The 21,442-nt window shown below is 39.2% G+C and overlaps 1 long non-coding RNA gene across 2 annotated transcripts in view; it reads left to right on the plus strand.

Annotated features, from left to right (window-relative positions):
* The window catches only part of LOC122465004, a 194,356-nt gene that overhangs the window by 91,393 nt on the left and 81,521 nt on the right, over positions 1-21,442 (plus strand). The window lies entirely within an intron of this gene.

Raw genomic sequence — 21,442 nt, forward strand, 5'->3', positions numbered from 1 at the left:
GAGTACTTGTGGCACCTTAGAGACTAATTCACACACAAATGAATATGCTTTTGTTCCAGATTTTCAAAAATTTCTTGTTGAATATGTTTAATTATATTTGAGTATTTGGTATGAAGCGGGAAGGAGAGAGCCATATTTGCTTATAATACCTTCTTTTTCTGTTGCAGTGCAAGGCTTGTTAATTTCCTTCTTACCTTCAGCATTATTTCTGCAGACTTTATCCTAAGTTGACAGACTTTTTATGGTGCCTATATATAACCAAACACATTCATCAGGTTTTTCTGTGTGAACTACTAAACATCTAAATGTTCATTTATATTGGAAAATATAAGATTTGCATACCCTGTTTAGAGTAGTTGTATGCACACAAACAGAAGTCTGGTTTTGGAAATTTGGCTGATAATCTTTCTCTAAAAGGGGCACAAATTTAAAAGATGGAATTCTACAGTTTATCTCCCAAGGGAGATAGAAGCCCCTGTCAACCTGTACATATAAAATTTTATTGAACATGGCATTATAAAAATTATTAGAGAGGGCAATTGTACCTTGGCATGGTGATGGACTGGATGAACAAATAGCTCTCTTTCATCTCTAATTTGTATGATTCTATGCTTTTCTAGAATTTGTGATTTCAGATTCTCTTACCAGAATAGTGTACTTTTAGATTATGTACTGGAAAAGCCTAAGAGATCTGAAATCATTATTGGAGGGTAATGATGTATTGAAACAGATCTCACTGTTTATTTGGTATTCCTCCACTACACAGTATAAAATAATTCCTTCGTGTCTTTTCTTTCCTTAAAAATTCACCATGTGTATGTGGACCTCACTGATGCAGTTTAATTGAAAGTAATGTCAAAAACGTTGTTTTGATCTATTTCTTTTCTTTGACATTCTCCGGTTTTTGCAATGTGTTGCGTCTGTGCGACTCTCCTCTGTTCAGAAATTCATCTGGAAATTTACATATTTTAGAGGTTTCATGCTCTGTAATACACCTGAGTATAATAGTGCAAGCTACACAGAAATTGAGGTGTGAAAGAGAAATTTCTCAATTTCAGTCCTTAACTGAAATATAAAAACAATTTTTCACCATCTGGGAATTGCTGTACCAGCCTTTCTTCCAAATAGGCTTGGTAGAGGGACAAAGTTTGTATGATCCCACAACAGATATTCTGTGTCTGTTTTTTTAAAAAATATGTTTTGTTTGTATATACATTCATTAGTTTACAGTGCTATCATAGAAGTGCACAGAATGTTTCCTACGTACTGAAATATATTACGTTCAAGGCAACCTCTAATTTTGCAGAAATCCAATAAATTACATCTTATTCTACAGGGTGATAAAGTCTGTCTGTTAAAATGTAATTAATGGGCCTGATACAGGAAAGTGCTGAATGCCTGAAAAAGCCATTGAAACCATTAGGAACTGAAGGTGTTCAGCATCTCACAGAACTATGCCTGAGAGCAAGAAGGAAAGACAAAAGGAAAGGAAAATGAAATAAACTAGACTTTCATAAAGCTTCTCCTACTTTTGTAAACAAATGTCATGAAGAGTGATCTTTGAGAGAGGTTGTTAGCTGCACATAGCTTTTCTCCAAATGAATTATGAACCCACCTACAGCTCTTAGATTTAGTTCATCCTTAGCCGTGTACTTGGCCTTGTTTCACTCTCTTACATAAACATAGGGCCAATTTTACAAGCACTATGCTGAATGCTATGGCCTGCAAACATCTTTCAGATTATATTGTTTATCTTTTGGAATAAATCGACATAGTCAGGCAGCATCTAGGCTCTTCATCTTGCATTGATGTCTTCTGCTTTTATCATCAGACCCTTGCCATTGCCAGTTACCAAAGCAAAAAGGAGCGGGAGAAGAGGGAGGCTCACTAGCTGTAAGACTTTTAAATTAGGCAAATATAGAACCTCTAACAAGAGCTGGCTCATACAATCCAGAGGCAGGGATTATATAAAGAGTTGGAATAAGCCCCATATACATGAAGAATAGGATGTGTGCCTATGATAGCAAATCCTGAGTTAAAAGCATTTAGGCCATTTGCAAACTTTGGTTAGATGTAAAGAGAGAAAACGATCACCTGTATCCTGTTAAGCTTTGGTTTGGCTTGCAAATGGAACTCTTAAAAGGGTTAAAATGCTTTATTTAACCCACTACGGCCAGTTAGTACTCCAGCCTCTGTGTGTGGCAGCGGAACTCAGCACCAGTTTTTAGGCCCTGATTCAGCAGCTCATCCCAATTTAGCAAAGTACTTAAGCATATGCCTTTAGGATTGACTCGGGCCATATACGAGCTAACAATGGGCCGCTTAATTATAAGAAGGGGGTGGTCCAGTGATTAGAGCTGCAGCCTAGGACTCCAGAGGTCCACAGTCAATTCCCTGCTTCACCAGACTTCCTGTGTGACCTTGGGCAAGTTACTTAGTCTCTCTGTGCCTCGGTTCCACATCTGTGAAGCAGGGATAATAGCACTTACCTCACAGGTTTTTGGTGAGGATAAACACACTCTATGATGACAGACGTCATCTAAGTACCTTGCATAATAGATCAGCCCTCTAGTGTCTTAATATAAGGCACATGAAAGGTCTGAAACTGGAGCAGTTTCTTTGTGGAAATAGAAGCTGAACCACTTCAGAGCATTATTTTTGTGCAATTCCCTATTCCTTTCCCTTTTCTGATGGTCGGAATAGCAACATTTTATCTCCACCTATGAACTGTGTAAACAGTTCCCTCGGTGGATCATTCACTAAGCCTGCTGTGTCACAGTGTCAGCATCAGTTCAGCCTAGCAACTGAATGCTTTTTCTTTCAGCAGGGATCTCACTCTTTCTTTTACTCCACTAACCTGTGATATCTCTTGTCTGCTCCTGAACTAAGCTCTCCTAGTTACAACACACCTGCTATTGATTCACCACTGGCCATACTCAACTTCTATAGAAATTACTTTGCTAAAAGTACAGCAATGAATATAGTGCCTTTCTCTGTATGGTATTTATAGAGATTGTTTTAAAGGATCATCAGTTTGGATTCCTCAGCCCATTAAGGTTCAGAAATTAGCATGGGACTCGTAGGGGTTCATTCAGAAGACCTGTGAGATTCACACATGCCTGACAAATTGAAGCTGGTTTTGTTGGCAGGAGTACTATTGGAAAACAAGGCAGTTCTGTTACAAGGATAGTTATTGTTATAAACTTGTTTACCTTATTTGTGAACCAGCAATTTTCAGCCCAGCAAGCATTAGTATCAGTATGAATGGCATTGTGCAAATGTATTCAAATGTATAATTGCTTCCCATTTGCAGAGGCTTTTTGGAGTAGATTTTCATGTATTATCAGATGAACACCCCAGGGAGATGCCAATGACAACCTATGATGTGTTATATTTTTTGACAAAAATGATTTTAAAATTTTTGGTATGAATCCTTGAGGGCTTTTTTCTATCTTTTCTGTAATATACTGTTTCCCCTCATATACTGGCTATTCCCACTCTTTTTTGTGACACCTTGGTTTGAATGCTATTGGATGCTCTTAGTCGTTCTAGTGTGGGCCATTCATCCACTGGTAGGTACTGTTCAAGGTTCTGAGACTTCAGTACCTTCCACTCCCTATAGCCCTTGAGAGAGAAGCTTTGTGTGTGTGTGTGTGTGTGAGAGAGAGAGAACTCTGCTTTCAGAGGTGATACTTTTTTCAGTATTATTATGTTTCGAAATAGTAGAAATCTTAGAACAACATATCACAGTTTCATCCAAAGCAAGTTTAGATTTTGTCAGAATAATACACTTTGTCATGGATTTATTATTAAACTGTCTGCGTAATGGAGTTAAATGGCATTATAACAGTTGAACTCTAACAAAGTTCTAATGCACGATTGTAAAATTTGAACACAAAGTGGATTTCTCCAATGACAGACTGGTATTACCTGCAAACTCCCAATGACAAATCAGGTGACTGAATGCAAAAAATATAATTTAATAGCATTTGTTATATGTACAGCTTTATTTTTTTTATTGTATTCATAATATGGACATAATGTAAAACTGATATATAGCTGATCATGTAATGACAAGTGAGACACTGAATCTTGTTTACTAGGTGTCTGTCCTCTTGTCATATTCGGGAATATATAGTTTAACAAGATACTTGCCATCATTTTCTTAACAGGGATACTAAACAGAACAATTCTGCATAAAAGCTTCATATCAGCTTCTTTCATGCTTTTTCTTTTCAGCAGGCTGCCTTAGGGTTTAAGCAATTTAGTTGTCTGACCCGCATCCTTTCTCTGCAGTCTGCAGTTCTTTTGTTTAACATTAGTATGTGGGCAAACAGCATTCAGAGCTGTGCAGAGCTTATCAGCCTGTGTTCAGTCGACCAGAACCCCATTCTGTGTATCTAAGAGGGGCCACGTTTAATGCTTCACAGTAGGAGCATCTGCAGTTTCCAAAAATGACTTGTTTATCTGATAAACTCTGTCCTTGCACTGACACATAGTGGATCTTCAATATCATGCACTCCAGTATGAACACTGTGCAAAGCAGGGTACGCACAGTGCATAATAAGTGAACTTTATGCATAAAGTGTGGTGACATATGTACCTTGTAATACCACACAGAATTTCACTGAATATATGTAGTAATTACAGCACATAGTAATAACCCTGGGAAACTTCTGCATTATCATTTGAAAAATATTACTCTTTCCCACAGTATTTGAAACATCCAAGTAAAGTAATAAGTGTTCATTATTTACATACTTTTAATTGTCACAAAGAAAAGAACATTAAGGGGGCTGACTCTTAACACCTAAGGTGGGAGATTCAAAGCAAAGGCTGAAATGGAGCCAAAACATGGCTCTGCCTAGGTACAACAGCTCCTAAGATATGCAGTATAACACATGGTTCTGTTCTGTGGCCTCTGCAATACAGAAAATACAGCTATAGGAATACACTACAACAATTCAAGAAAATCTTGTCTCTGTCACACTGATGTTTTTGAGGAGTTGAGTCCGGTCTTTGAGTATTTACAATCACTAAATTAAAATTATTTAAAGTTTTGATAATTGTCAATTTTGTATATGCAATAATTGTTTCTAAATATGAATATCCATTTCAGATACTGTGGTGATGAGTTGCATAGAAAAATAAATAAATATATGTTAACACTATAAGTAGAGATGGTCAGAAGCGGCAGATTAGGGTTAGGTTAGTGTCTAGGGTTTTATTCAATGGCACTGAAATGTTGTGAGCTGTTTTCAGGAGAGAGCAGCAGGCCGCCTAAAACTTTCACCATCTTGAATGATGAAACTCTTATGAGATCCGCTGCCTTGCAATATTTCTGCCCTCTTGGACTGGACTGAAATATTTGGAGAATAACATTAGCTATTGTTGTGAGGTTTTGGCTTCAACAGAACCAGAAAATATACCATTCTCTTTTTGGATGGGACCTGGAACCAAAACTATAGGTGGATATGCTAGAAGCCAGGGGTTTGAATTCAAACCTTCTCCCTGAAATTGAAAGAAAGTTCAAATTCAAAATGTCAACTTTGGCCCATCTCTAATGTTAATAGTTCGATTGTACTAAATTGATATGAACACATGGTAATGGCCCAGTCTGATCCAATTAACTTTATTCTCTCAATAATTAAGACTTTCAGTATAAAAATGATAATAATATTGAACATCCCCAGATGCATTTTCTGCACATATAATGACATTGCTGGAGCTTCACTCCAGAAACAGAGACTTACACCAGACTAGGAGGCACTTGTTTTCTTTCTGTCCTCACCGTGTTGTATACTGGCTGGCCAATTATTCATGGGGAAACTGTAACTGTTAATGAGGGTTAAAAGGAAGTTCTCCATTAAATGTCATTCCAGGATGAAGACATTTACATTATATTATTTTGAATGAGGTCCATATTTTCCCCCTTCCTTTATTCCTCCACCTTCTCCCTCTCCCACCCAAAGGAGAATATCCACTAGATCCCTGACAGCATCTTCTGATTACTCGCTGTTTTCCTGACATTAAATCTACTGTCATATTCCTTGCATGGGCTGCAGAGTTTGGCCTTTTCACCCTGCTGTTTTGGTTGGCTTTAGATGCAAAGAGAAGAATATGAAAAGGAGAGGGGGAGGGAGGGAAGTTGGGAATTCTGAAGCTTAAAAAAAAAAAGGCAAATGTTTTTAGCGCCTTCATCTAGACATGTGTCCCCTCACTCTGTGACATGGCTGCTCCAATGTTGCCATGGTGAGGATTTCTAATCATCCCTACACATGACAGGCTCCTATTTGTCTGCGCTCCCTTGGGTGTAAATTTCCAGGCTTAAAAAAAAAAATCCATGTGAGCGTATCATCCGCCGTGCAGATGTTTCACTGCTTTAGAATATCAGGCAGCTGCTTGTGCCACCGTCGACAGCTAATTGGAGACTGCATCGCAGGAACAGAGGCGTAATTATGGCATAAATACACATCCTCTGGTGCATCATTGTATCTCTATTAACAGAAAATTTTAAACAGTGTTCAGAGTGTAATTAGTGTAGTTGATAAAGTTGTAAAACATGTAAATAAGGGAAATAGCAGGTACGTGGCCAATCCACTACCCAGCACTAGGGGATGCAGATTATTGCCTATTTAGAAATAATTAGCAAAGCTGCATTAGCAAAGCCTGTGTCCAACAGAAGCAATGCAAACATTTATTCTAGTAACAGCTCTTTCTGTGCTAGCCATGAAAATCTACTAATATTGGTAATTTAGCCTTCATTACCAGAGGATAAAGCATGAAAAGAGCTCAGACATGAAATATGACAAGTAATATTAATTTTTATTCCAGAGGAAAGGATGCTTTCTTGGGTTGCATGCTGATTTCTCGGCAGGGTCTCAGCAGCTAGTGCAGAGGAGGCACTGGGTAGCTGGTAGTTGAGAATTCAGGCTATGGAGCTGGAGGTATACCCTGGAGTCGCTATGACAGTGGCTGATGAGGCATGCTGTGGTTAGTGCCCAGCCAAACCTTGGGTCACAGTTCAAAACAAGCACCGAGGCATTAAACTTCTCTCCTTCTAGACCTGTGCTGAATTTTGCATCCTCACTCTTTTCCACCTCCAGATGATTTGCAAAATCACTTTTCTTTTCTGTGTCTGATAACAACAGCTGTGCTGGACAAGTCGAGAACTGAAGAGGTGTGTGTTCTGTTTCATTTCAGTTGTGTCTTGTGCCTTGGAAATGATGGCTTCATCCTGTACCGTATATATTTTTAGATTATGTTGCTAAAGAACACTGCACTGTGACCATTAACAGATCTGCCAAAATGCTGTTTGCCATACAAATGTATTTCCTAATGAAGGAAAATGTCACTAGCACCTGAGATATAGATCAGGTCTGCAAACAGGAGGATCAGAGAGGCTGAATTTTCAGGAAAGAGAGGGGGGTGGGTGTGCACATACCTCATCGTTTACTTTTTTTTTTCCCCTCTGAGGCACAGAAATGGAATGAATTAAAACTCCAGCTTACAGTGTCAGCTAAGTTCTGCTGCATCCTTAATAAGTGCGCGTGTGCATTCTGCTTGACAAGTGCCAGTATTTTAGAAAAGTCTAAAAAGGATGCACTCTCTGGCTCAGGCAAATACATTTTCCCACTTAGCTACTGTTTCCTGAGCACTTTTAAAATTCAATGCTACAGCTCACACCACAGACTCTCTATAAAATCCTGCCAAACAAGGGTTGAATTTCATGTAATACAATGCGGGGTTTTATTTTTCAAAAATCTAGAAATGAAGAGGAGTTGGACATGCTATGATACAAAGTATTAAAATGTAAAATAAACTTTAGCACAATAGCAGAGGGAAAAGCCTTTTACAAGCTCAAAGGGTACATTGTGTGTATTTTATCACCAGTGACTCAGTGAAAATAGTGAAAATACTGATGTTGTTTAAGTGGTTTTTTTCCACATTTTGGTGGAGGTTTAGTGTCCATCCCACCCCACCCCCTTTAGATTAAAGCCAGCATTGGAGAGCTGAGCTCGTTCAGGCTTTTGCCTGCATTATAGCCAAAACCACACAAAAGCTCAGACCATGCCCCCTTAATCTGTTCTAATATGCACATTTCATTTCAGCTCTAGTGTGCCCATTTATATAGTATTCATCTATATTTTCTGTCCTAAAGAAATGGATGGATGCATATACATTTTATGTACAATACATATATTTTTAAATGTTGCTATGTATGTAGATAGTGTGTGTGTGTGTGTATTACCATGGACAGGTGTTCCAGTAGCACTAGCATTACTGTACTCCCATTGAAGTCAATAGGAGTGTTACCACAGACTTTAACGGGAGAAGAGAGAGGCCAGCATTGAGTGCTTTTGATAATCCCACTATCGTGTGTATGTGTGTCTGTGTGTGTGTGTGTGCACGCGCGCATGTGCTAGGTAAAGTATTTATGTACCTATAGCCATATATAAGATATTACCTTGTACTTATACAGGGGTGTGAGCATACACATACCTGTGTGTGTGACAATTTCTCTGGTAGTGTAATAATCAAGAGAAAAGCTTATGTTTATGCATTTTACACACACACCCCCCCACACACACACCAGTTTAATCATTAATCTGATGTTTGTCTTAAGTAAAAGGGCTATAATTTGTAATCACAGAGGGTGGTTTTCCTGGGTCAGAAATTTTGACAGGCACCCTGGATAGCTTTCAGAATTCTACTGGTCATTGCCCATCCACTAGAAAAGGGGGTGGGGTGGGGGAAAGATGCTTCTTTATATCAGGAGCAATCCCCACCCCTTTCTCAAATTACAGAGATAAAATGCATGTTGTTCGCAATCGTGAAGGATTTACAATATTGCAGACAGATCAGGAGGATGGTCTTTTTGGAGGGTGTGTGGGGAGAAGGGTATCTGGAAGAGAGGAAAGGTGAACTTCTGTGAATAAAAAGGCACTAGAAGTGTCCTGAAGTGGATTCAGGGAGGTTAGCAGTAGCTCATTGTTGGGGAGTCAGGGTCTCTTCTCATCTCTTAGTACAGAAAATGACCTGAAGAGCCATCCATAGTTGGAAGCCATCTAAATGGTCTTTTTAAGATTTAAAAACCTGAGTGTATTTTTTTCATCATGCAAGGAGGAATGTCTGTGACCCTTGCCAATGGGTCAGATGTTTCCCAAATACAGTAGTTTCAATCTGTAAGACAAAAAAGTCAGTTGCACAAAGTCAGTTTCGGAAGACTTTTATTTATTTAGATTCCATTTAGAAGGGGCTGAATTTGGCCTGATCCAACAAAATCAGTGGAGGTTACTGACTGTTGAAATGGGCCAGTATGAAAAATGAATCTCTAACATACACAGTATTTATCCTTGCAGTGATAAGTTGGAGCGCTTTTCCCTTGAGAGCATCTCCTATATGATCACCTCTCTTCAACTGAGCCCTGATAGTCTTTTATCAAACTCAGACCTCATTATTCAAGTAGCCGAAATAGGCCTGTTCTTCTAACTTTAGCTCATGATGGGTAGCCTGGGCTCAGACTCCCCTTAAAATGGGCCGACAACACCGTGACAGTGCCTCACCGATCCAAAACACTTCCTTAGTTAATCCCCACTCCTTATTTTGGGGTCATGGGGAAGAAGCAATAATTATGTCCACAGTGGCTAAGTCAGGGTAAGCCCAATGGGCACAGACTCTGACACACAAACACTGAGAGAAATATCCTCTGTCTCCACAAAGGGAGAGAAAGAGGTGGAAATGAGAAAAAAGTAATGGAAAGAAAAAGGCATCTGTTAGAGACAGAAGATGAAAGAAGGCATAAAAACAGGGATTGCCCAGAATATTTGCCCTCTACCTATTTTTGGGGGGGAAAAACAAACCTAACAAACTCTGCAAAGACCTGAATACAAATATGGACCTACCGTGTTTCAGTTTGTTCATGATCTTGTATTTGTAACCTTTGTTACCATAGCTCCCCTAGCCACTCAGTTTCATTTTTCTCTTAAGTTATGGCATGTCTAGACTGACGGCTTCTTGTGGCAAGCAAACTGGCTTGAGTATGCTTGTTCTGTAAAAACAGTAATAATTAGAGAAAATAAAGTATGTTGTCCTGTCCTCTCACGTTCCTTTGTTCTGCAGGTACTTTTCACTGTACTACCCTCTGTGAAGTGCATGGAAGTGCACAAGCAATAAAATTTTTTAAAAAAGGTTCAAACCTACAGGGCTGTCCCCTGTCAACCACAGGGTGCATAACTCTTGCTTTTTTATCTATTTGGGAGACTAGTTAGTCCACGTATATCACATCTTCTTTGTTGTAGTTTATGGGGAGTCTGCATGGGCTCCTGGATTGAGCATTGATCTAGAAGTTGGGAGACCTAGGTTCCATAAGTTGCTGCATAAATTTGGGCAAGTCAGTTCACCTTTGGCTCTGTCTTTGTTTCTCAGCTTGTAAAATAGGGATAAAGCACTGAGAGATACTTGAAAAAGCACTTTAAAAGTGAAGTGTCTGCTGCTGTTTTTATTATTATTTGGAACCTCACTGGGAGCAGGCCTATATATCCCACTAAATCTGTTTTGGGGCAACTCAGTAGCGTCCACATTGGAAAAGGAAACCTAGATGTGAGAGAGGTAAGTGCTACTTTCTTTACTTAAAGAGAAGGTGACTTTCTTCAATGAGCATAGGGAGTTTCCAGCTGGGGACAAACTTTGTGCTTCAGTCACACACAAGCCTGGAGCATTTGTTACCTTTGATTAAAATTGTCTGTTCTTCCCATATTGAAGGTTTGCCTGGTGGCACTGGCAATATCAATATTAAAATTGTAAATGCTAATTTCATGTAATGCATATGATTAAGACTTGTTTGGATACTTTGTGCTGATAAAACCAAAGCCTTTCCATGCCAACAATCCTGTGGCATTGTGTTATTGAGTGCAGTACAGTATATGACAACATTTAGAGTTATATAGACAATTATCAATACTTTTCCAAGTGCACCCATGCGCTCCGATTTTGCCACCATTGCTGGTCCCAGATACTTTGATAGATTTGAGTGATCAAATATCAGTAGCACACTTTCATCTAAGATGCCACTAAAGTGCATTCGTGGCAACTTGTGAATAATTTTCATAAGCTGTTGTCTCTGATGAGCAGCAGCTGTTTCTCCATTGTCAATTAGCATTAAATTGGCAACTTTGGGGTCATTTGGCACATACAGGAAAAGACCTGCTCTTAATCAAGTTTTACGTTCTGCTGAAAATTGCAGAGGGAATTCACACATGCCTTAAAATGTTAGGTTTCCTCTAGTTAGCAGAGCATAGGTGAAAACCACCACATTGTTCTGGAGCCAGGCCCACCCTTTTTATATATAGCCACTGAAATACTGACCCTTCTATCTCTAGCATAAATATTTTTCAAAAAGTATTTGTATTCTTGAGCCATTGTTGGCAGATAAATAGATCTACACCGAATCCTAAAGATGGACGTAATGATGATTAATGCACAGGACTCCTGGGTTCTATTCCCTGTTCTGCCACTGATTCGTTGAGCCAACTTGTGCAAGTCACTGAAACTCTCCAGGCCTTAATTATGCTACTTCTACAAATGGATCAATGTCACACCTTTGTCACAGCTACTTGATATTTGTAAAGCACACTGAGCTCCTTAAATTGAAAGGCAAAGTATAAGTGCAAAGTATTATTACTAAGGTTTCAGAAAGTTTATTATGGCAGTCATCTTTTGAGATTTTTATCACAGCTACAAACAGTTTATTTATAAGCAAATGGTTTGTTTTAATTTGCCTGTGGCACTTTGTGGTGTGTTTATTTTCTTTTTATTTGCTGTTGATACAAGATCATATCATGGGTTAATGATGACACTAGGACAAATACCTGACAATACAATTACTCTATTGGTAAACTTTCTTTTTCTCACGAATATGCTGCATATACATATAAAGTGTGTCTGTGTGCATGTATATACATATAAACTGAATACAGTTCTTCCTTCTCTGGTCTGAGAAAAATTCCCCATACTTTAGACGGGGAAAACCACCATAGCTAATAACATCTCTAAGACAGAAGAAAACTTAGAAATGTGCCTACTGTCTGTGTATATGTAGGAATCCACTTGTTTTTTTAAACACATCAAATTGTTGACTTTTACAAGCTGCAAGACCTGCTGTATAACACTGAGTACATCGAAGCGCCATATGAGTGCCTGGTTGCTAGATGCATGCTGTACACAATAACATGCTCAGACCATTCTGCATTTATAGGGGAGTTTTCTTAGAGCCAGAGTAAAACAGTAGGATTGCAGCTAACATCTTAAAGTCTGTTGTTATAGAAACTCTGTATGACCAGTGGAGTAAAAGAAGTATATCTTTCTAAGTGGGGTGGGGGTTTTTTTGGTTACTATTTAGGTTGTTTTAACTGAAGAGTTCATATTAAAGTTGGCCTGAAAAGAATTCAGCCTGTCCTAATATTAAAGTCAAACCTCTTGTCAGCCACCAAAGGGATCAGTATTATTTTGGCCATTATAATAGGTAGTAACATAATATCGTGCGACTAATATGAAGGAACTTCAGAGAGACTGAAATTTTACTGGGTGTTAGGACAGGTGATTAAAGTTAGTATGTGACTGTTAGCATAGGTTTCCTGTAAAAATAATCTTCTTAGATAGCTCCTTTCATCTAAAGGCTCCTCAAGTGCTACGCAAACCTAACAATGAAATGAAAAACTGTACAGTGATCTCTTCTTCCATGTCTGCAGTAGAATGCAGCAGCTGTTCAACAGCCTAAAACAATATCCCCAAACTGTTTAGCACATCCAGTGATGAATACTTAAAAAAAAAAAAAAAAAAAAAAAAAAAGTAGGGCCAGATTTGCAGAACTGGGTATGTTAAAGTTAGCGGCTGATATCCCGATTTCGGCAGATAAATCTTATATATGGCCTATGTTTCAGAGATCTGAGTACTTTACATCTCTCATTGACACCCATGAGAGCTGTAGGATGTGCAGTATTTCAGAAAAAGGGGTTAGGTGGCTAACTTTAGGAATCCAAGTGTGAAATTCTGCCCTGTCACTGTTAGTGACCATGTTTAATAGGGTATTATATTCTTTCAAAGATCACTGAGACAACACCACTCTGTTTAAATTGGGTATCCTCTCTTATATACATGCATAGCTCCTACTGACGTTAAAAATAGGTTTTTGTCTCAAACAGGAAGACAAACAAGACACTAGGACTGAAGTTTTAACTAAGGCTGTAACTTTAAGTAACTCATCTAACTTTACTTATCTATCCCACGATAAGCCAACCAGTAATCTGTACTACCTGGCAGAGGGTTGCCCTCAGCCTCCTGATCCCAGTACTGTTGCTGGGACCCCAATGCCCTTCCCTCATCTAAGAGTTAAGGGGGTTGCCTCCTTACTGTATCAGAATTTAGGAGTCCCAGCCCTATTCCCCATCATCTTTAGGGAATGCCTTCCCCTAAATTAACTTCCAGGGAAATGAATTTAGAGGAACTAGACCACTTATTGATCCATTACCTGCACTGGGCACCTGGCAAGTTGCTGCAACATGAATTTTACAACATAACCCACTGAGTCCCTGGGTTGCTATGGGAAAGGCAACTCCTCCCTCACTTCTCCCCCCACTATGTAGGGCAATCTGGCAATGAGTGGGAAATTCCTTTCCAATCCCACAAGGTGGACTGGTATGATGCCTATAGTAAAGCCCCCAAACGTGGTCCTACTCTAATCCCACGTGGAGTGTAGAAAAGGCACGCTTTTCCTCAGGGCACGGAGTGGCACCCCAGGCAAGCAATAGGTCTTATAAGACCACCCTTGGATGCATGGGAGCCAAATGGCTTACAATACACCCTTCTGATCAGCCAAGAAGCTTCGGAGTGCACACAAGGATGGAAGAGAACAGTGGGTGGTACAATTCTTTAAAAGAGCCAAGGGTTTTCTTTCCCCTGCTGTCCGGGACAAAGCCTCCCCACCTCTAAGGCTGCAAGGGGAGGTGAGTGGAATGTACTGGCACTTCAGGAGGCTATCCATCTTAAAGTTTAGTTGCCTCTTTATCTGACTAACAATAACTACAGGACAGTCTAATCTCAGAGGTGCATTGGTGTGTATCTTGAAAAATGCACTACAATGAAGGAGCATTTTTTCAGCAGTCTTTAGTGTTTGTTATGCATTGAGTCTTGCCCAGCTAGCTCATGTAAAATTTTACCATTAAAAATCCCAGATTATAATTGCACAAACATTGTTAGTGACAGTAACAAAGCAAGGGATGAATTAACACTATTTTGATTTACTGATCTTATTTCTCTACAAAGCCAATTCTGTGCTCTTCTTATTAGCATGTTCAGTAAAATAGTCAAAATGGCCAGCAATAAATGGTCGGAGTGATATAAGATATTTGATAGAATATTTTACAGGCAAAATGAGCTGTAAAGATTAGAGGAGAATATAGCACTTTGTGCTAAAAAAATGTTATCTTAACTATTGATTAGTTGATAAGAGGAAAAACAAACCTTACACATTAGATGCTATGACTGACATATGAGCCATGTTCTGTTTACTGATAATATATTATATTGCTTAATTTTCAGCCAGTTAAAGCCAGGCATACTGTTGTCAAAAAAGAAAAAAAAGTCTAATAATCTGCTATGACGCATTCTAACAAATTATCTAAAAGGGGATCATGGAATAACATCTATTCACCTATTTCTAAATTTGTGTCTCAGTTCAGTTTTTGAAAATTTTCAATTACATTCATGTCCAGAGGGGTGTATAATATTTTGTCTATATCACATTTTAGCAAGCATTTTGTCACCCAGGGGTGCAGTTGTGATTCTTGGAGGATATTAACACACAAGCTTTATTCTCAAGCCTGGGAGACTGTCATCCTGACCTCTGTTTACTGCTATTAAACACAGAAGATTTACTTTGAAGCATTCATTTAAGGAGATGAGTTATTGTTCCTTTGCTTGACCTTAGCCCATGGTAAATATATCATGGTATTCTGTAAGACCATCGTATGCAAGAAAATTGGTTTAAAAATAAGAAAAGAGAAAAGAGGGGAAGGCAATTATAACTCATATTTATCAAAAGTTACGCCAATTAAATAATACATTTATAATTTTTTTCTGAAAAAATACATTTTGCATAGATGTAATTGATCACTAGTAGAAGTGGCTTGAAATTAACCCTGATCTTCCATTTAGAATGTTACGTCTGCTATTGCTTATATTTATTTAGAAAACATTATTTTTAAAAACATGAAAAATAGTTTTCAAACTGTTCCCCTAATGAACTGGAAATAGTAACCCTGTCAAATTTAATACAAAAATAGTGTTATAAGCCTATGGCATCTATTTGTTACTGGAGAACAAAAGCCTTCATCCATTTCCTTTAGAGAATGACATTTTTGTAATTCGCTGCCTATTTCATTTGTTCTAAAAGGACTTCGTAGGTTGACAAATATCCCACAGAAATGGCTTCTGATGCTTGATAGGATAATGTGCAGCCCCTTAGGACAAGGGCAAAGGCAGCAAACTTATCATCCTTTAGTTTAGCTTAGCATGGGTCAGTAACAGTGCCAGGGGTGACAGAAGATGTTAAAGTGTGGGAAGCAAGAACTAAGAGCTGTAGGAGGGTAGTTTTTATAGTTTATCCTTTCTTTTACCATGAAGCTGCAGCGACAGCTTGAATCTCATTGTTGATTTGGTTCACTGCACGCCACAATAACTGCTCCAGTAGGAGGAGGAGGAGAAGAGAAAAAAAAAAACCACTTACGGGTCATTCTCCCCAATAGTGTGACACATTTCAGCACTTATCCTATAGGAGGAGGAAATACATGTTTAATATTTTAGCTTCAAGTTCATATTTTAAAAATGCATTATCCCCCTTGGAGGTTTGGTGTGTGAGAAATCGGTGGAATAACACCAGGAGAACGATGTAGAATCTTTTTTTCCTCCATGTTTTAGTGGGTTCTGTAACTTGCTCCGAGTTGCTTTCTCCAGCAAAGCGAGAAAAGAAGAAGCATTGGTTCCTGTGGAGTGTTATATTTAAAAATCAACAAACTAGACTTTCAAACCATGATGATGGCTTTCATTCATCAATAGGTGCAAACCGTTTAGAAATGTCATTTTAGAAATGTGTTTAACAGAGTTAGTTCTTCCTGAGTAGTAAATTGTTTTCCCTCTGTTATAGATCTTATAAACTTGGGCCTGATCTTATTAGACAATGTGCAAAGAATTCCCTCTGGACACAATTGGAGTGACTGGACACAATGAGCAGGATCAGGCCTTTGATTTTTATCTTGAATGTAAATTGCCGTTAGCTTTATAGTAATCCAACTACTCCTGCTATTCATTATTCCAATGTCAAATTGTTAAACGTTTGCTCAGAATATTGGGATGCTAACAATTGCCCTTTGTTATAGTGCCCCTTGAGAAACAGAGACTTTTATAAATCAATGCCAAATTCATTTTATTTATTGTTCAGCTAAATGAAATCCACAGATAAATCAACCATAATTGGTTTGTATAATGACGAGGCGTTTGTGAACCCCAACGGGCTCGGTTGGTGAACTGGACATTGCGTTTTGGTTTGCAGGAGTTGGAAGAAAACCAGTCTTTGCATGTTCATTTGAAAGATCAAATCCCAAAAGGGACATCACCTCTGCACACACCCAGAGACACCCTCCTGCTTGACAGCATGGGAAATTTTTCAAAAATGTCTAAATCATGTAGGTGCTTTTAGTCCCATTTTCAAAAGTGACTTTGGCACTTAGGCACTTAGACTCCTAAGTCACTTAGAACAACATTTTTGAAAACACAACTCACTGAACTGTATAAATCCTAAGTGCCTCCTAACTGCCTAAATCACTTTTGAAAATGGGACTTAGTATCTTCAGTCACATAGGCAATTATGATAATTTTACTCCTTATTTTCAGATTGGTCCAGGGGCTTGGAAAAACAACCATTGCTCATGTTCGCAATCATGAAGTACAGTTAAGTATTACTCTAACCTAAAACTCATGGCTCAGACTTATTGAAATGTGAATATTTTGCAGAGATCCAATAAAAATATGACTATGCAGAAAATGACATTCCATTTTGGAATTTTCATAATGCAGCAAATAAGATAATTTAAAAGGCTTTCCAATAAACCTACCATGCATATCGCCTGGCACAGTGCAGGCTGCAAATGCTCTTTGACCCCATACAGACACACACACTAGAGATTAATTACAGAAATTCTCTTCACTGCAGTTGTGACTCTGGTAGAATCAGACCCATTTTACAAAGAAAATAAAATCATTTTATGGTGCAACAACAGATCACGTGAATTAATGTGTTTTTTAAGAACCAGATTATATTGATGTGAGAGCTCCTGAAGGGACTGATTCAGTGCAGAAGGACTGAAAGTTTTGACATGGTTTAATGAGCTGTATGCTAACTCCACCTGAGTAATTAACAGTCTTGCCAGTCCTTCTGAACAAAGCTATCCTCTGTAAGGCTGTTTAAATCTGAGTATCAATGGTGTTTGCAGTCAAGGTAGGTGCAGATCTGACGAGGGATTTTTTGTTAAAATAGTGTTGACTATATTTTTTTCTTATTAGTCACTAAGGTCCACATTTTTAGATGTGGCCACTAATTTTTCTATACCTGTTTTTGAGTGAGCACCCAATTTAAGACACCTTGTCACTCTCTTCTAGTGGTATTGAGGATCGACTGCTCCCATTCAGCTTCCCTGAAAACAGGTGCCAGGCATCCTGATTCAGGCATATGCAATTAATGAAAACTTGAGAAAATGTTAGTAATGAAAATGCTACAACATAAAATGCTCAAACAATTAGCTGAGTAAAAATTAAATAGTTCTATATCAGACAATTACAATGCAGGATTTATTAGAAAGGACGTGTGTAAATAAGTATATGCTCCTGCAAATCACTCCTTTAGAATTGAAAGTTTATAGCTGATGTGAACAAAAGAACGTGAGACAGACATAAGATGGTTAAACTTTATTTAAAACTTTCACCCAAACTACCTGGCAGGGCTGTTCCAGGTAGGTTCTCCAATGGTATCAGTGGCCTTAGGGTGGACTGTAAACCTGAAGGTCAGTATGAACACCACATTCCCTCCCTCAGGCTTGCCACGAGACCGTGGCTGAAAGTCAGAGTCTTAACCCACTTCCTGCTTCCAACTAGGAGCTAGGAGAGCTGTGATGAGAGGAGCCATATTAGAAGCACACTTCTTCGCCATGCAATATCATTCTCAAAATGAATGCTCAAGCTTTCTAAATCTATCGACAGCACTGGAACCCTCCTCATGATTTGTTCCAGGTCAGTCGCAACTTGCACCAGCAGCCTGGGTGGACTATAGACCTCAGGATGTGCGTGAAAGTCAAGCTGTCTTTATACATTCAGGAACTTTAACTGGAAGGCAGAGTCCCAACCAACTTCCCAAAAGGGGAGCCACAAGCAGCATGAGTCATAGAGGCAGCCCTCCTCCCCAGGTATTACCGTGCTCAGGACCAATGCCCGGGCATCCCACTGGAAACTGCCAAAATGGCAACATTCATAATTGATAACCCACAAAGCTGAATCTCCTGGATGCTGTATGAACAGTGAAAAAACCCACACAGCAGCTTGCCAGTTTGCCATGTGGGAAAAATCCTATCCAGACCCCAGAACTGGCAATCAGTCCAGGCCCTGGCATCAACAGAGACATAGCAACTAGATTATTGAGGAAAGGAGGTGGCTGACCTAGGGAGTCCCTGGCTTACTCCCCTAGGCAGCCAACTATATCAACCTCCCTCATGCTCTACCACCGCCACATGGGAGCCAGTCTCCCAGACCCATCACCACTCCCACTGCCCAATGGCAACAGCAGTGGCCTACACAGACCCCAGAGTCTTGGTCCTGGTCCAAACTACTACTCATAATGCTCCCTTCTCTGGACTCAGGTCATCTCCACCCCATGATTTACTGGTAGGACTTGAGCTATTTCCGATTCAGAAGTAAGCACAACTCTTATTTTCTTTCAGGTAAATAGAAATGCAATCTTCTCTTTAATTGCATCAGCTACCTCCAGATATAAAATAAAGAGTTAAATCATGATTGATACTTTTTCGTGATCTGAGTTTGAAAAGTACAAGATCAGCTACTGGAAAAATCCAGCTTTTGTCTGGAAACAAGTAAATCCAAAATAAGGGTGATGTCTGAGAGAATTGTAAGTGTACTACATAAACAGGACCTCAGAAGACATTGGGTGGCCTTTATTTTCCTCTTTGTGTTGTGGAGTGCAAGCAGTAGACCTTACTGTGTTTAATGTCCTGTACTACCAACTACTTGCTATCAGGGAGGAAAGGCTGCATGGTGGAATCCTGTTAAGTTTTGATTGTTATATCTTAATGATAATTACTTGCAGATCCATACAACAGTGAACTTCCCCATTCAATACCTATGCACAAGTAAACTGTTCACCTTGCAAGGTGAAACAGAACTCTGCTAGGTATTTTAGTGCCAAGGCAAGTTAGGCTTTAATTGGCAACATACAAACTGTATAGCAGCTGAGTGGCACTCAGAAGTGTGAAATTCTCCCTTTCCTTTAAAGGAGTCAAAGAATCTGTTTCTCCCCCCATCTGAGCCTAACAAGCCAATGCGCCTAAGCAAGGGATACTCTCCTTAGCAACACTGTAACAGGGCCAGCGGCCTCCTGAGCATTCCTTCCTGGTAAGAGGTCACTCTGCAGTCTCCTGCCTGTTTCCTCCTCTTCAGGGCCCCTCAATAACTTACTCATTCCGAAGGTAATTAAATCATTCCCCCTTCTAAGAGTCCAATTTGTTTCATCCTTTCGTACACACACACACACACTGGCCCTCCAGGCCCCACCTCCAGTTCAGTGTTTCTCTCCCCTCTTTGGTAAGGAGTGCCCAGCCCTTTTCCCTAGAGCTGGAGTCTAGTTCACAGTCATTCCCAGACTTTAACCTGGCTAGAGGTCAGCTGCCTGGCCCTGACTACTCAAGGTCTTTTCTGAGCTTTCACCCTTTTGTGGTTTCCTGCTGCCCTTTATAGGCAAATCAGCTGCTCACCATCAAGCCCCATCTAGGCTGTTAGTGGGGCACAGATGGGCCAGAGCAGTTCCTTCCGTAATCAGAGTTGGGTGGCCCCAGGCTTCCAGCCCTTAAGGGGCGAGCCACCCTGTAACAAACAGGATAAAAAGGCTTTTGGCAAGCAACGTCCCGTGCACAGAGCCAATAGTTTGATCCACCAAAGTACTTGAACACATGCTTCACTTGAAGTCAATGAGGCTGCTCATGTGCATAATTGCTTTGCTGGATCAGGGCCAGCATACTCAGCACCTTGCAGGATCAAGCTCCACATGAACACTACAGGGGAGATCACTTGAAACCAAATTCCATTGTGTTCCATATTACCAACACTTCAGTTTGTTTCTGCCTCTTAATGCACTGTGATTTGATTCAGTTTTTAGTTGCTCGGTGTGTATGTGCATACACTGGGGATGGTGGTGGGCAAGGAGTCAGTTGTTGTATCCCTCTCATGTGCCAAGAATAATTATTTGCTGCTTAAGAGAAATCCAATTCCAGTGGAAACACATCCATTTTTTGTCAACCCTCTGTCCTTTATTTTATTTTATTTATTTTGTTTTGATTTGAGCTTTCCATTTTTGTGTGTGATTTGGATGAGAGGAAACTGCATGCTGTAAAGGAAAGTGATTATTTCTCAAATCCAAAATGTCAAGGGACAGAGAGAAAATGCTAAGCAAGCTGAATAAATTGATTATGCAGAATGCAAAAATATTGGATGGTTAGGATTGGTGTGGCAGAACAGTGGTCCATAAAATTTAGATCCCACCCTAGATGTGTCTCACATCCGCGTCCGCTTGAGATGCATTATAAGGCAGAAATGCATTTCATTGTCATAGCATAAATGTTCCTGATTTAAACAAAAAACAAAAAAACTTGGCAAAGTTAGTGGGTCGGAGTGAGGAGGACACTGTGGTAGTTTGGATTTAAGTTTTTCTTTGAATATTTTTTGACAAAACTATAAGTAAAGATTGATCTTTTCTTGTTTGGAACTTTAATATTTATAATTTGATATTTAATTTAAATGTAAGCCTTTGCATATCTTTCAATGAAAGCGTATCAGCTTTGAAACGTTTTTATCACCAAAAGAACTTCTCAGGGAAAACTTTTGTAGGTGGATTTTGTTTTAATTTACAATCATTCTAAAACAATAACTGCACTTCTATAATGCTTTTCACCTGAGAATCATTAAACCTTTTGTAAACAATTAAGCCTCACAATGCTGTTGGGAGATGCTATTACTGTATTTTTACTTTCGTTAAAGACAAAAAGGTAAATCACTAAATGGCAGCAGTTGTTGTTTATCTTTGTTAATTAATCTTGATCCATCTAGAAAA

Source organism: Chelonia mydas, chromosome 3, assembly GCF_015237465.2.
Source record: "Chelonia mydas isolate rCheMyd1 chromosome 3, rCheMyd1.pri.v2, whole genome shotgun sequence".
Classification (NCBI taxonomy): domain Eukaryota; kingdom Metazoa; phylum Chordata; order Testudines; family Cheloniidae; genus Chelonia; species Chelonia mydas.